The 203-nt window shown below is 39.4% G+C and overlaps 1 protein-coding gene across 2 annotated transcripts in view; it reads left to right on the top strand.

The window, feature by feature from the left end:
- The window catches only part of psme4a (proteasome activator subunit 4a), a 24,617-nt gene that overhangs the window by 15,058 nt on the left and 9,356 nt on the right, over window positions 1-203 (top strand). The gene's annotated exons all lie outside the window — the stretch shown is intronic.

The following is a 203-nucleotide window of genomic DNA, read 5'->3' as shown; positions in this document are numbered from 1 at the left end:
TCAAGTTGCAGATTGCAACTAACTGAACACAGCTCTGTATTTGACGACTTGGGAATGAGAAAGGGCTGTGAAGTGTGTAGGAGACACTACGGTGGCTGTAGACAACAATGTAAACAGCAGCAACAAGATGGTTAAATCATGATTATACACTAATAATAACATACCTATAAATATTAGATTCCATTTCGGCCAATAGAGCCTCC

Source organism: Morone saxatilis, unplaced genomic scaffold (assembly GCF_004916995.1).
Source record: "Morone saxatilis isolate NCDOM2014 unplaced genomic scaffold, NCSU_SB_2.0 Contig19, whole genome shotgun sequence".
Classification (NCBI taxonomy): Eukaryota; Metazoa; Chordata; class Actinopteri; family Moronidae; genus Morone; species Morone saxatilis.
Note: the sequence above shows the minus strand (reverse complement) of the source record. Positions and strands in the feature narration are given on the sequence as shown.